General features: G+C 50.4%; 1 protein-coding gene across 1 annotated transcript in view; it reads right to left on the bottom strand.

Moving 5' to 3' along the window:
* Positions 1-13930, bottom strand: part of C1QTNF7 (C1q and TNF related 7) — a 329399-nt gene that overhangs the window by 127592 nt on the left and 187877 nt on the right. The window lies entirely within an intron of this gene.

The following is a 13930-nucleotide window of genomic DNA, read 5'->3' on the forward strand; positions in this document are numbered from 1 at the left end:
GGTTGATGGGTTTCATTTTGTCATGAAAAAACAATGCTGTTTTGAGGTGGATGGCTTCAAATGCAATGCATAGTCCTTTTTTTAGTCAAGTTTCTGGGTTATCAGGTTCCGGTTGAGCTGGGCAAGACTTGGGGCTGTATGAGTTTTTTCGTAGGTGGAGGATGAGTCTTGCTGCTGCGTTTTGTATGACCTGCAGGGGGCAACGGTGCTGTTGGTAAGTCTAGTTAGGATAGCATTGTCGTAGTCTAGCTTGGACTGCAGTGCGGAAGACATCAGGGAAAAGGACGTGTCTTATCTTGCGAAGCAGGTGCAGCTGTAGATTATGTGTTTTGGTGACAGAAGCTATGTGGGGTGTGAGGGAAAGGTGGGGTTCAATGGTGAAGGCAGGAGATTTGACAGGTGTGAAGAGGGATATGTGTGGGTTGCTTGTGGTGAGTTCTTTGATCCAAAGGTTGAGGTCAGGTTTGTGACTGCGGGTTGGGGGGGGATGAGGAGGTATTCCATTTTGGAAGGGTTGAGTTTGAGATAATAAGTGGCTATCCAGTTGGTGATGGTGGAGAGACAGCATTTGAGGGTGTGGAGCTGTGAAGGGTATGAGATTTGGAAGTATATTTGCATGTCATCAGTTTATTGGTGGATGTTGTGTTTGGGAAGGGTCTGTCGGAGAGATTCTACATTTAGGTTCAAGAGGATTAGAGACAGAGAGGAACCTTGTGGGGCCCTGTATTTGACTCAGGTGGGGTTGGATCAATAAAGGGGCATCGAGACCCAGTGTGATCTAGTAGTCAGGAAGGATTTGAGGACAGTGCCTGATATTTTCATCCATTGGGATAGGATGTTGAGTAGAATTGTGTGGCTGATGGTGTCAAAGGTGGCAGAAAGGTCAAGGAGTACGATTAGAGTGTCCTTTATTATTATTATTTTTTAATTCTCTTTATTATTTTCATGGGTACATATCATACCAACAACATACCCCAACAGACCCGTCGTCCCGCGCCTCCCAAAAAACACACAAACTTACGGCATACACTACAGTGTCTTTAAAGCTGAAAGAGGAAGAAAGAGAGTTCAAGTACCACGGCATCACACCCCATCGTGTCTGATGTTTCTTACTGGTAAACCTTGTGGATCTAATAATACCTTATCAATGTTACGACCATCTGCTGCAATGGCATTCTAAACATTATTAACATTCAGCATATAGTTTCGGAAGGGGGGCCAATAGTACAATGGCCCGCTCCGCACAGGTAAGGTGGAGCCATACAGCGTTTCCCTATGTTCACACATATTCAAGTAGGCCAACAACTGATGCCTTTCCGGCAAGTCTTTTTTCCAGTTTTAGATCCGGTTTCAATCAAGGCTAGCAGCCAAAATTCCGGAGAATATTGCCGGGATTCACACAACACAGAACGCATAGCTGTATCTACTGCGACCCAAAACAGTTGTATCAATGTCCAGGACCATGTCACGTGGATGAAATCGGCTGAGTCATAAGAGCCCCTAACACAGCTGGCCGGTATTTCCGGGTAGAATTTATGCAACCTCACGGGGGAGTAGTATAGCCCCTGAGAACATATCTGCTTCCACTGGCCATCCGTCAGTGCTCTACCCAGTGTCGACTCCCATCTTAAGCAGGGAATATTGATCTGGACAGGATTCTGAACTCTGATACTCCTATATATGACTGAAACCAATGATTTAGCGGACATGGATGTAGTCACATGTTGTAGTGTTGGGGGTCTGGGGTGCCTGTGGGAAGTTTGGCCAAATAGCCCTGATTACCTCCCATAGTCGGAAATATGATATGATATGATATGGCATTTGTAACGTGCCTATACACAGGTGTTTCAAGGCGCGACGAGGCAGGGAGGGGGGAACAAGGGGAAGACAGACAACGATCCTACTAGGCCAGGTGTCATTCAGATCGCGCAAGTGCAAGGGTAGGGGGAAGGGAAACGTGCAAGGGGAAGGGGAGGGGTGAAGTGCAGAACAGGGTAAGTAGAATAAAAGATAAATAAAAGATAAATAAATAGGGCCAGCTGGTGGCAAGTGCAAGGTAAGTGCAGACAAGTGCAGGGAGGGGGGGGCTGTAGGGATACAGAGACAGTCCCGCAGTGCAGGGGTTGCCAGGGAGGCAGTGCAAGTGGAGAGTGGCTGGGCCAAGGACCGAGGTCGGTGAGAGTGACCCAGGTGCAGGTTCAGTGCAGTTTCAGTGAAAAATTTAGCAGGGGAGAGGGAGAGAGAAAGCCGAAGCAAAGAGGAAGGTTTTGAGGTGCTTCCGGAACCGGAGATGGTTCTCCTCAAGTTTCAGGTAGGCAGGAAGGCTGTTCCGGAGGGAGGCCCTTGCCGCAGAGAGAGATCAACCCCCAGCTCGTTGCTTCGAGAAGCGGCTGACCCTGAGGGAGTTGGAGACAGATGAGCGAAGGGCTCGGGAAGGAAGATATTTAGGAAGAGAGAGTTGAAGGTATTTAGGCCCCAAAAGGCCTTGTGGACAATGCAGAGGGTTTTGAACTTAATCCTCGCAGCCACTGGGAGCCAGTGTAGAGATTTCAGTCCTGGAGAGATACGGTCCCTGGGCTTGAGGCCAAGGACAAGTCTCGCAGTCCTGTTCTGGATGAGTTGCAGAGGGCGGAGAGTGGAGGCAGGCAGATTAAGATAGAGGTTGTTACAGTAGTCCAGCTTCGAGAGAACCAGGGCTCTGGAGACCGTGAGCTTCTGGGGGAAGGAGAGGAAGGGAAGAATACCTGAGGAGGTGCAGCTGGTAGTGTGACTTCTTAGAGACGACAGATATATGAGGAGAGAAGGAGAGTGTGGAGTCGAAGATGACCCCGATGTTTTTTGCCTTGCAAGTAGGAGCTGGAAGTGGGCCAAGAGAGGCTGGCCAGAGAGCTGCAGGGAAGGAGGGAGTGGGTGTGCCGATGAGTAGAATCTCAGTCTTACTGGCATTAAGGCAGAGGTCATTGGGGGCACACCATTCCTGAATAGCAGACAGACAGTCGGAGATGAGGGAAGGAGAGGAGGAGGCCGAGGGTAGCCTGAAAATGAGCTGGGTATCGTCCGCATAGCACTGAAAGTTGGGGCAGAGAGTGGTGATGCGGTGGGCAAGGAGTGCCAGATACTGGTTGAACAGCCAGGGAGAGAGATTAGGGGGACACCACAGGTAGAGAAAAAGATGTCAGAGAGGAAGGACCCCAGCTGGACCTGGGAGGGTCGATTGGAAAGGAAAGAGGTCAGCCACGCCAGAGCCTGACCAGTGATACCCAGGTTATCACGGAGACGGTTGAGCAGGATGGCATGGTTGACAGTGTCAAAGGCAGAAGAGAGATCGAGCAGAATGAGAACACACGGAGTGTTGGAGTCGAGGTTCGAGAGCAGGTCCTCACGGATTTTCAGGAGAGCAGTTTCCGTGCTTCTGGCAGCTCTGAAGCCAGATTGATGGTCATGAAGACTACCAACAGATTCAGCATGGAGGTTAAGCTGGGAGATGGCCAGTTTCTCCAGGAGCTTGCCCAGGAAGGGAGTGAAATACAGAAATATTGTTAGCTCATCCCACACCCTTCTAGTTTTCAGATCTGCTCAGGTTATTAGGTGACCATCCACTACCAGATCTCCCAATGAGTGTATCCATAGCCTTTCAAAGTATATTCGAAAGATCTTTTCATGGGTAATTGGCATATCCCTGACCCTGTATATAGCATATGTGGGGGAGTAGGGAGATACCTTTGCAGTAATAATCAGCACTTTATGCCATGCCTTGCACGTATTTAAATTTGGCTGGATCTCGGTTCAGGGACATGTAGGGGGGGGGGGCTTCATAGCAGGCCTTTCAAGTCATCAGGGTATGTGATAGCTTTTTCAAGAGAGACATGAGGGAGATCAGGCAAGAGGGACAACCACCATATGGAATACTTTACTTGTGCGGCCTGGAAATTTTATATATACAAATCAGGATATTCAAACCCTCCCAAATCATAGGGCAATGTCAAAACTTCAAGTGATACTCTGGCCGGTCTGCCAGCCCAAATTAGACATGTCAACAGTTAACGTGCTCTGGACCAGGAGCTAGAGGAGGGCCAGACTGGGACATTATTAAATATTTATGAACACTTCGGAAGTATAACCATCTTGGCAGAGAGATCCGGGCCGCTTGCAAGATGGGCAACAATATCCTCAACCCTGTGCTCCAAGTACTCCAAGGCTTTCAGATAATTATTTTCAAATAGTTTGGCCGGGAAGGTGGTTATATATATACCTAAATATTGCAAGCCATCAGGGCGCCGACTAAAGTCTTCACAAATATCTCCCTGTCGGATGACCGGTGTTAAGGGCAGAACCTCCTATTCTGACCAGTTGATCCACAACCTCGTGACTTCACCTTATTTCTGAATAGCCTGTACAACCGGTTGTAAATTCTCCCTTGGATGTTTTAAATACAACATATCGTCTGCATAAAGCGATACAATAGAGGGGTGAGAGTAAAGTTTCACACCGCAATGAACATGATTCTCCCCAAGGTAACAAGCAAGGGGTTCAGAAGCGAGGGCAAATAGAGGAGTGGACAATGGGCAACCCTATCTTGTGCCTCGTGATGGTGCTACACATTCCAACATGAATCCATTGGTGTACACTGCTGCTCTGGGTGCTGCATATAGCAGGCGGATCCAGCGGAGGAAAACAACACCCAGCCCAGAGCGTCTCAGGACCACAAAAAGGAAGGGCCACTCTACTAAATCAAAGACCTTTTCTGCATTCAAGGCAGCAACCACCATGAGAATTTCAGGATTCACGTTGTTCATAAGTGTGAACAATCGTTGTAGATTGTTCTGGGTGAACCTACACGGGATGGAGGCAACAGTCAGACACAAGCATAAGAATGCGATCCGCCAAGATCATCACTAGAATTTGATTGTCTGTATTAATTAGGGACAGTGGCCTATATGACTCGCACATCGAGGGTTTTTTATTGGGTTTTGGCAGTTCCGTTACGATAGCCGTTCTGGTGGATTCGGGTAGAGTACCTGAGTTAAAGGGTTCCTCGTACATACTGTGTACATGTGGGACAATCAAGTCAGCGTATTCCTTATATAGTTCTGAAGTGAGGCCGTCTATACCCGGAGCCTTGCCGTTAGGGAGGGAGAGGATAGTGGACTTTCAATTGTGACCTATATAATTGTTCGTAACATTTCCAAAATGTCTTTCAGATCACTAATGGATCCCTACCTAACGCTTCCCCCGGATCTTCGATCTCCACAATATCCGCTAGTTGACGCTCTTGTCTAATAGCCCATGCCAACGTGCGACTAGGGTGCTCCCCTTTCCCACATGCTGCTGCCCTAACTGGGTCTCCCAGGAATCACTCCTCCTGTTCCATAAGGATACGTAGTTCTTCCCGTTTTGTTCTTAGGGATTCCAAGCCATGGGGTTATCATGTAGTCCCTGTTGGTCTTCCAAAGCTTTGATTTCCCGTTCAGTGCTAAATATCAATCTACGAATGTCCTTCAATACTCTGCCCTCTCTAGCCATACAACACCCTCAGACATATAGTTTAAATGCTTCCCATACTAGCCTATCATCCGATACCGACCAGGCATTTATCTGAAAGAAGGTTTGTATGTTCTGTCTAATATTATCGCAGAAAAGAGCATCCTTCAGCACTCGGGCCCTGAACCGCCACCTCAGACACCTCAGATGTTGTAGGGGATGGAAGAAGAGAACTTTCACCGGGAAATGATCTGACAGTGAGTGTGGTAGGATTTGTACCTCCACAATGGAATGGAGCATGTTTGAGGAGACCATGGGCCTCATTACGACCCCGACGCTAAGTGTTTAACGGCGCTGAAAAAGGCTGCGGCACCGTTAAACACTTAGCGCCTAATTACGAGGTCCCTTTGCGGGACCCGACCTTAACGGTTGGTTTTTCCACCCTTTAAAGTAGGGACCCGCAAAGGGACTTTGGTGCTAATAACGGTACCGCAATTTGCGGTACCGTTATTAGCGCCTTCCCCATTCCCATTGGGGCAAAAATGGGAAAGGGGAAGGGCCATAGCGGCATGGGGAATTACCGCCCCACCAACCTCGGAATGGGGTGGTAATTCCCCATTCCGCCATGGCGGACACCGGCATGGACCATGTTGCTCCTCGCCTGGGTCGTAATGAGGCCCCATGACATAATCAATCCTAGAAGAGCTACCATGGACCACAGAATAAAAGGAATATTTCCTGGCAGTGGGATGCATTACCCTCCAAGCATCATACAAGCTATGATATTCCGCAATGTCCAGCCATCTAGTCACTGGCTCTGGTAATACCGTCTGATGTGTGGTGTATCTATCAAGTTTCAATGAGAGGGCCATATTGAAATCACCTGCCTATAATATGCCATAATCTGAAAATGTGTAAGTGGCTGGCAAATCTTTGGAAAAACTTGGGGGAGTCTGTGTTTGGGGCATGAACATTTATAATGAGAACACAGAGGCCAAGTACCTCCTGTGCCAGCAGTAAAAAGCACCCCTCACTGTCACAGATTTGATTGTGGAGCTTAAATTCTACTAACCGGTGTACATACGTAGCTACTCCACGTGAATGAGAAGAGAATGAGGAGCTGTATCTATGCACCCCCCTACCAGAAGCCTTGTATGTTCCATGACAGTAACAGGGATACTATTCCGTGGCTGCACTTTTTGTGAATAAGTCATTGCTGTACTTGCAATCTCACATAAGCGTATTGTGAACCTCCAATAGATTGCCTGATCCACAGGGACCCAACTTGGTGGTCCAGTTTCAGAAGTGTAACAAAGCTAAACAGTGCACCGTACTTGCTGTTAAAACTTAACCCCCAACGCCACCGCGCATCCCCCCCAAGTCGCCACCCACACCAGAAACCAAAACCAACCGGCCTTACCCCCATAACAAAACAACTCAGTCAAGCAACTGAAACATTCATCACCCTCTGTGTCTGCAGGAACAGGGCACTCTAGGCGACAACAGGCTCCGGTAGCTTGGAGCCCTCACCACCATATTCTGAAGTCCTGTAGGGCGGTCATGCAACCAGATCACGGTGTGCTTGACCCAGCGCAGGCATACCCAAACTGCAACGGCAGTTGCCCTGGCCCCGGGTGGAGAACAAGGAGCAGGCCACAAAAAGTTGAAGTAATTATTCTGGGGCCCCGCCAGAGTCAGGCAGCTCTAGGGCAAATTGTTCCGCCATTTCAGGAGTCATGAAAGAAAGTACCTTCCCATTGTCTGTCAAATGTAGCTTGGCAGGGAACAGCATTGCATAATGGATGCCCTTCTGGCGCAGCATGTCCTTTGCAGATTGAAACATTTTCCTCTGTTCCTACACCTGGGGGCTGAAGTCGGGAAACCGATGGATCGCTGCCACGCCACAATGAAGGGCGCACTTCTCTCTGGCAGCTCTCAAAAGTACATCTCTATCACAGTAGTTGAAGATGCGTTCTATTATGGGTCTCAGGTGCCCCAGAAGGAGGTTTATCAGCCAGCCAGTGGTATGCACATTCCACCAAAAACATCTTCGAGACTAGACAGTCACCCAGAACTTTCAAGAGTAGTTTCTCAATGAATTGCTCCATGTTCTCAATGTGTGTGGACTCCGGAATACCACCAATACGCACATTGTTGCGTAAGGAACTCCCCTCCAGGTCATTGTTTTTGGCTGCTATTTTCTTCACAGTTTGCTGCAGTATGGATACCTCTCATTGCAGGATAGTGACCTTGTCCTCGCCCTCACTGATCCTGTTCTCTCCCTCAGTGATATGGTGACACAGTTTGTGTATCTAGACAGCGGATATGTCTACTTTACAGTTAAATGCGTCAATGTTTGTGCCCAGCGTATCCGTACTGTTTTTAAGGGCCACCAGAGTCTGATTAAGTGCAGCCACATCGAGTTGACAGGGGCCTGGGACGGCGGGCAAGGCTGGAAGTGGTGCCTCCGACTTGGCAAATTTATACATTTTTGCCTGCTTCTTTGGGTTCACCATGATGCGGTTCACCACTTAGGAATTGGTGGATCAAGGTTCCGCAATATGTGTCAGTTGTGGAGGAAGTAGCACAGTGAGGCAGGTACAGGATTGTAGGTACCAATGTGGGACCGTGTACACTACCGCCCCCCTGCAGGATGCACTCAGTTCCACAATCGCTCCACACTCGCTCCACACCTCAGGCTAGGATATGTTACCCGGAGTCTCCAAAAGGGTCTGGTCAGCCGGATCACCAATCCACCACTTTCGTCTGTCAGCAGTGAGCGCAATGCCCAGGACAGGCATGCCTCCCCTGTGCCTAAGGGGTACTTTCTCAGAGCCTCGATGTTCTGTTTACCGGCATAAAGTCCACCCCTGTGTTCCAGCCACCCACTCACTGTGCTCCACACTCCGGTGTCAGAGGAGTTACTTATGGAATGACCAGGCGGGAAGACGGCGAGCCCTAGGGTCCCAGCTCCAAAGCACACTGAGGAGACACCAAATGGGTGCCGTAGGGGCTAATTATAGCTGAATGGGAAGGGGGCCGCACGGCACCCTGCCAACATCGAATGGCCTGAAGTCACTCACCGCGCCAGGTAGAGATCCTCCGGGAGGCAGTTCCTAATCCCTGCCTCAGAGCGGGCACTGTCCGCATACTTCCAGATCCTCACTCTCGCTCCAGGCGAGGGACCGGAGCGCACTGCAGTCCCAGGGGACTCCACATGCTCCCGCAGCACAGCGAAACGCAGGACTGGGGCAGGAGGGTGAGAGCCCGCCTCACCGATGTGGAAGGAGGAGTTATGGCACGGCCTGCAGGGCACACCGTCGGAGGCTCCTGGCTCCCCGTGCAGGCCCACTCAGTCAGCCGTTATCTGGATGTAGGGCTTCAATCTTCTTCAGACGGTATGCCCAGGCAGTTCATGTGTCAGATGCAGCCATTATCAAGGTTTCACCCTTCCAGGAGGTGAGGATTAGTGGAAGGATTTGCGGTCCCGAACTGGAGCACTCTCAGGCTGTGGCCATTCCCATTGTCGCGCAACAACACCCACCCCTAGAGTGTTGTTTATTAGTATGATGTGGTGGTCAACAAGGATGTGATGTGTAGCAGACTCTGTGCTGTGTCCAGGTTGAAAGCCAGATTGGAAGGGGTTGAGGAAGTGGTTTGTGGTGATGTGTTGTTGTAGTTGTGATGAAACGTTGCATGGTTCTGGGGGAGTATTTCAGGATAGTGGTGGGGTGGTAGTTTAGAGAGTGTGGTTGATGGATGGTCTTTTGAGGAGGGGGATATTTCGTCCAGTTTTCAGTGCAGTGGGGATAGTACCATCTGAGAGACAGGAGTTGATGATGTTCAGCTGGTTTGGAGCAAGGGTTGGGATGTAATTGGATGTGGCTTGAAGCGGAATTGTCATTCAGGAAGTGTGAAGGTTTTGTTTGGGAAGTAAGGGTCTTGAGGGCATCTCTGTCAATGGGGTGGAAGGTGTCACATGTTTTGGAATGTTTGGTAGAGGTGGGTGGGAGTGGGACAGCAGAGGGGATGGCTTGTCTGATGTTGTGTTGTTTAAAGTTGAAATAGTCCATGAGGGAGTTGCATACACAAGTGGTTGGAGATGTGGATATAGTGGAGAGTGGTTTAGACAGTGGGGCTCATTACAAGTTGGGGACAGTGCAGGTAAAATGAAGCAACACCGCCAAACTATAACTTTGGTGGAAAGTTGGAGGAATCACCTCCAGCTATGAGGTGGAGGGAAATCCTCCTACTTTCTGCCAAATTTTCAGTTGAATTACCACCATGGAATTACCACTGCAGTAATTTCACCAAAAATCCCACGTGGAGTACTATGGGCTTACATTTATGGGGACTAACATGTCCAACTTGTAATCTGGCAGTTATACCACCGGACCAAGTGGCACTAACAGTGATACAGTTTGATGGTATCACGGCAGATTTACCACCGAGATACCACCAAAGCTCTGATGAGGTCCAGTGACTTTACAATGTTCAAATGTTTCCGTGATCATTGGTGGCGGTCAGTAGTGGGTTGCTTTGACATTGCCCATGGCAACCAGAATGAATGCTATTGGCAATATCCATCCGACTCCTCTGAATTCTAACTCTGTATCATGCACGAGTCATCATGACACTGCGCCCCGGTTTGTTCCTGCCAGCATGTCTCCCCTTCAGTCCCCTTCCACCCTCCAGTGCTGCAGAGTCAACTTGCCCTATGTCTACTACAGTTTACACCCCACCCACACTGCACATGGCCCATCAGCTGCATGTGAACACTTGCACTCCCGATATTATCAGGCCACACCCCTGTGATGTTATGATCACGAACGACGCATGCGCGAGCCTCGTTTTGGTTCGCACATGCGCGTTCGTAAATAAACTACGTCCGTGCGGCAGTTGCCGCCGGGACTCAGGAAGGCACACACGCGTGTCCCGCGTCTCATTGCATGAATGTGATAGCGTGTGTGTGAGCAAGGGTAGCCCGAGGCACGGGCTCGCCCACAACATCTGGCGACAAGGCGGGACGCGAACGGAGCGTTTTGCTGACACAACGCGGCGTGTCAGCTGTTACGACGTTCCGCTGTTTTCCCGAACCCAGCGCGAGCAAAGTGGAGGTGTGTGCAAGCAAAGGCTGTGGCAGTAGCGGCCTGGAAAGGTGCTCGTGAGCTGCCCACATCTTAAAGAAATGGCATGACACCAATTTTTGGGAACCCTGACGGTCCTTGAATCCGAGAGGACTGTACTGTGAACATGGCAGAGAGTGACAGAGAAGCAGGGGAAGCGCAGGTGGTGGTGTGGAGACAACAGGGGTCTTTGTTACCCATGCAAGAATTCGACACGTCGGGCCCCCCCTCGAAATTAGGCCCAAGACGGTTGCTGTGGATAAAAAAATGGACATGTACTTTACAGCAATGGGAGAAACCAATGACGACACAAAAAGGGCGACTCTGCTGTACTCTGCGGGCATGGACGTCCTGCGCATTTACGAGTCCCTCAACCTGCAAGTGGTCACCTACGACGCGGTCAAGACTGCCTTCAAGAATTATTTCATTCCGCTGTCCAATGCAGACTATGAGAGATTCCATTTTCTGTAGTGAAAAACAGCGGGAAGAGGAACCACTTGACCAATTCTGCGCTCTCCTACGTCAAATGGCCACGACATGTAGATGGGACAACGAAGAGACCATGATCAGAAATCAAGTAATACAAGGGTGCAGCTCAGGCAAGCTCCGCAGACAGGTGTTGAGGGAGCCGAGTTGGACTCTTGTGCAGATCCTGGACAGCGGAAGGACCTATGAGCTGGCTGAATCAAGGGGTGCCAAAATGGACGCGGCAGTGCGAACCGGCAGGTCAAAAGAGGCGTTTGCGGTAGGGAAGCAGACATCGTCGAAGACCAGGTGGAGCCAGAAACACCAAGAGGGTGGTCCGACGCCAGGGACTGCCTCCATATGCCAATATTGCGGGTATGATTTACCACACTCCGAGGAATGTCCTGCTAAGTCGAGATCCTGTGGCAGGTGCAACGGGCCCGGACACTATGCCCGAATGTGTCGTGCTCCAGCACTGGTTGCCACGCAAAGGGGTCCAGCCAGACGAATCGGCGGCAGTTCGAGGAGGCAAAGAAGCATTGCGACATTAGAACAGGAGATGCAGATGCTAAACATCGCTGAGGAAGAAGAGGAGGAGGAGGTGTTCTTCATCGAGTTTGGCAAAAGGGGCAAAGAAAAAGAGGCAGCCCAAGTGTGTAGTAGACATTCATGGAGTGCCGACACAAGTGCTAATAGACAACAGAGCCTCGGTGTGCGTGCTTACCTCCGATCACTACCAATCAATACCGGGACAACCACCGTTGGACACTTCCACGGCGAAGATCTTCACGTTTGGCGGAGACACACCACTCCCTATTCAGGGTGTGTTTGTGGCACCTGTTTCCAGAGACAACAAAACCATAAAAGCACGAATTTTCCCCACTCCCTACTCAGTTGTGCGGTGTCAGAGGCATTGGACCTCGTGCATTTTGCGTTTGAAGTCTATCAAGTGGACATTGAGCAGCTATTGTCCAGGTTCTCAGGAATTTTTACAGGGATGGGAAAATTGAAAGCTCCTCCGGTACGCCTACATATCAATGACACCATCAGGCCTATGGCCCTCAAACATAGGCGGATCCCGTTTCATCTCCGCGAGCAAGTGGAGGAAGAGCTCCGCTCACTAGTCCGGATGGACATCATTGAAAGGGTGGAAGGCCCGACGCCCTGGGTCTCGCCCATAGTGGTGGCCCCCAAGTCAAAACAGCCGGGAGCGGTGTGCATTTGTGTAGACATGCGCCTCCCGAATGTGGCTATCAAGAGAGAGAGACATATTACACCCACTCTTGATGACATTATTGGAGAACTACAAGGGGTGAGAGTGTTCTCGAAGCTAGATCTGAGGGCGGGCTATCACCAGTTTGAGCTCCACCCAGATTCTCGCTATATCACGACGTTTACGACTCATGATGGCCTCTATCAGTTCAAGCGCCTGAGCTTCAGCATTTCATCAGCTGCAGAGGTCTTCCAGAATTCCATCAGGGGGGCGCTAGCAGGACTGAAAGGCGTATTGAATATGAGTGACGATATCTTGGTATTCGCCGAATCCGAGACAGAACACCTAAGAAGACTGGAACTCACACTGAAGAGGTTGGAGGCATTGGGTCTCACCCTGCACCGTGAAAAGTATGAATTTTTCAAAGACAAGATTGGGTTCTTTGGGTTCATTTTTCAAGCCAGCGGCGTGTCGCCCGATCCTGCAAAGGTCAAGGACATTCACGAGGCCACAGCACCACAGTTCCCCACGGAGGTAAGGAGTTTCTTGGGGATGGTCAACTACTGTAGGCGTTTCATCAAGGGTCTGGCCTCCCTGTGGGAACCCCTCAGGGTGTTGACCAAGAATGATGCCGTCTGGGTATGGGAAAGGAAGGAGCAGGAAGCCTTTCAGGCCATAAAAAATGCCCTGTCCGACGGGGACACCATGGCGTACTTTGACCCTACCGCTGAGTCGAAGATTGTTGTTGACGCTAGCCCAGTGGGTGTAGGGGCTGTATTGATGCAAACGGACAGAAGAGGAGACATGCGACCCATCGCTTACGTGAGCAAGCCGCTCACGGACACGGAAAGGCGATATTCGCAGATAGAAAGAGAGGCCTTGGCCATTCTGTGGGGCTGTCGCCATTTTCGTCTTTACATCCTGGGCAAGCCGGTGGTGGTCGCTACCGATCACAAGCCCCTGCTGCCCATCCTGGAGGGTGTGTCATCAAAGCCGCCGCCCAGAATTGAGCGGTGGATGTTGGCTCTTATGGAATATGGGGTCAAGCTGGTGTACAGGCCCGGGAACAATAACCCAGCAGACTTTTTGTCTCGACATCCAAATCACGAAAAGGCAGAACAGACCAAAGAGGTGTATGATTGCCAAGGGCTGCTCTGCCACGTCGTGGACAGTGCTTTGCTGGTAGCGCTGTCCAGACTCACCGTAGCGACGGAGTCATCCAAGGATGAGGTATTCCACATCATCAGAACGGCGGTGAGAAGTGGAGATTGGAGAGAGGTGCTCCAGAACAATTCCAGGCAGCAGGCAGATGCCCAAAACGACCTTCAGGCACTCTGGAGGGTGAGGGACAAGCTGTCCATTTCAGACGACGGCCTACTGCGGAGGGGGAGGCAAATAGTGATTCCACAGGCACTGAGGAAGCGTGTACTGGAATTGGCCCACATAGGGCATCAAGGGGTCGCCAAGACCAAAGCGAGACTCCGACCCAAGGTATGGTTCCCCGACCTAGAAGGGATGGTTGAGTTATTTGTGAGAAGGTGCTTGCCGTGTCAAGCAGCGAGTCCGGGGGAGAGGGCTCCACCAATCAGCTCTATGGAACGGAGCGAGAAACCCTGGGGAACTGTCCACGTGGATTTTGGATCGA

The sequence above is a fragment of the Ambystoma mexicanum genome, chromosome 6q (genome assembly GCF_040938575.1).
Source record: "Ambystoma mexicanum isolate Mex_15411 chromosome 6q, UKY_AmexF1_1, whole genome shotgun sequence".
In the NCBI taxonomy this organism is placed as follows: Eukaryota; Metazoa; Chordata; class Amphibia; order Caudata; family Ambystomatidae; genus Ambystoma; species Ambystoma mexicanum.